Here is a 2,500-nt window from a genome sequence, read left to right as displayed (position 1 = left end):
AACAATGCATTTCAAGACACAGACACTTAGCTAATTTATGCAAAGTGTGGGAATAAAGCAAATCCAGGCGTACAGCGTGTACTCCCATGTGTGTGTGTGTGTGTGTGTGTGTGTGTGTGTGTGTGTGTGTGTGTGCATTAATAAGTTAGTATTTATAATTTACTTTCCTTTTTTTTGCATTTTTCCATTTATGTGAATATAATGAAAATTAAAAAAAGTAATTTAAAATCGAGATCATTTTCAAATTGCTACACAGACATGTTGGACTCGTGGAACCGGGTCAGCACACATGCAGTGATACAGTATTCTTGCTCGCTGCCATTCTTGTCAGCCTCACAGGATCGGCACCCACAAAGTGAAGCTGGAACGAGCCGTCTCTCTCCCGGCTGGCTGCTCGCTGTTTCCCAGCCAAATCAAAAGGGGTGAGTCGTGGTGGGGGGGGGGGGGGGGTCATGTCTGGCCACCCCTCAGGAGAATAACGGGGTCTCTGTCTGCCCCCCAAACCACCAACGGTTCTCCACTGTCCCTATGGCAACAGCCAAGGACCCTGGAAGACCCCCAGACTGGGGCGTCCAAGCAGATGCCCATAATTAACGTTGCTATATGGAGGTGTCAGTCCTGCCAGTCTGCCTTACAGGGAGGCAGACCCTCTCCCAGACCTGTCAGAGGCCCATAGGACTGGGTGAAAAATGACTGCCCTGCGGTGTGTGTGTGTGTGTGTGTGTGTGTGTGTGTGTGTGTGTGTGTGTGTGTGTGTGTGTGTGTGTGTGTGTGTGTGGTGGGTTGGGGGTGGGTAATGTCTACCCACCGGTATCTGCCCAGTCCTGCTTAAGACCATCATGCGTTGGCAAAATATAAAAAAGTATTTTACACTCGAGACCTTTATATTTAAAAATGAGTTAAAAACAAAACAGCTATGAAACAAGGAAAACTGGGAGATAATTTCGTCACCGAAGAGCACATGAACTCATTGGTACTTAAACCATTTGTAAAGTACAGTGAACTCCACTGAATATGAATGTATAGTCTTGGGGACGTGCTGTGGGGACACTGACTGACTTGGTGTCCCGTGTGTCCTCTCTCACACGTCCAACCTGAAGACGAGGAGGGACCGACCCAGAAGTCTCTGCATTCACTGAAACAACAACAACAACACGCTTCAAAGCTTTGGACATTCATCCTTTCATTTGATCAAGGTTCATTATTACACACACACACACACACACACACACACACACACACACACACACACCGGTTATGAACAAGTTAAGAAATGCCTGGAAAAGAATGTTTGGTGACATAGTTTAAGTACATGAGGGCGTTTGACTGTATTTAACAACTACATATCTTCTAATGAAGCAAGAGCAACTTGTGTATAAACAAATAAGGAGTGTAATAATATAATATAATACAGTTCATGTGTATTTATGTATCTATAAATACTCAGATACAACTGAACAAACTCCCTCTGGGTATGAAGGTGATGGGATGTGGCTGAAAGTCAAACTATGACACAACATTTATAATGTTCATACACCATACGTCATGGGAGGAATTATGACATTGATAAATAGTTAACGATGATTCCCTTTACATATGCTTACAAGCACATCACACCCTCCACTCCCCTGCTTCTCTGTATTTGCTCTATACTTAATAACTGCACCGTATTCACTTTAGTTTGTCTTATATGTTGTTTTGTGCATCATATTGTATCTTCGTGTTATTGTTTATGTCACGCACAGTACTGGAGGCCCCCCTCCAGTACTGTGGAGGGGGATGTAGAGAGATGTTGAGTAAGTGACAGCATGTCATTTAAAGTGTTGTCCTGCTCACAGAGGGAGGTTTAGATAAAGGCTTCTTGAAGTGAATACAGATTTATGTCCCAGCGTTCGATCAGATTCAATGATCCCCTTTGTCCCCGCGGACAACATGCCTCGACGGGTCAACTGACCTGTGCTGATCAGGTTAAAGACGCGTCCTCCTGCTGTCCTGAAAGTGACACCAAAGGTCACCAAATACACTGTCCTCGAGGAGTCCACCAGTTCATCATCAGCCCCGTGGTCACCGGCACACTCCGCGGGCTCAGAGGGGGTCGGGGGGGGTCGGGGGGGGGGGGGGGTCATCTCACCTCTGACCTGGCCGGCCCTCTTTGTCGTCATTACATAATGCGATGTTTCCCTCCTCGCTGATGAATCTGTTTCTTTTTTCGCGGGACCACTGAGAGCGTTGAGTAAAATAAATGCTTTATGGGGATGTTGAGCTTTTAAAGCCCAGCTGAGGAGGTCTGTAAAAAGGGAGGCTGGTGAAAAGGTCTCAGGGCTTGTAAATGTGGAACAACAGCAAACATGCTGATTGAGAGGCTCAGTCAATCTCTGCATCTATAGTTTTTAGTTCTGCGATGACCACAGCTGTACTGCAGCGACTGTTACTTCTTAAAGCGCTGTCATGAACTCAGCATAATGGTGGCGTGACTTCCTGATATGTTAAACTCTTCACT

Source organism: Cebidichthys violaceus, unplaced genomic scaffold (genome assembly GCF_023349555.1).
Source record: "Cebidichthys violaceus isolate CVI_PGR_0920_01 unplaced genomic scaffold, fCebVio1.0.p SCAF_8, whole genome shotgun sequence".
Taxonomy (NCBI): Eukaryota; Metazoa; Chordata; class Actinopteri; order Perciformes; family Stichaeidae; genus Cebidichthys; species Cebidichthys violaceus.
Note: the sequence above shows the minus strand (reverse complement) of the source record.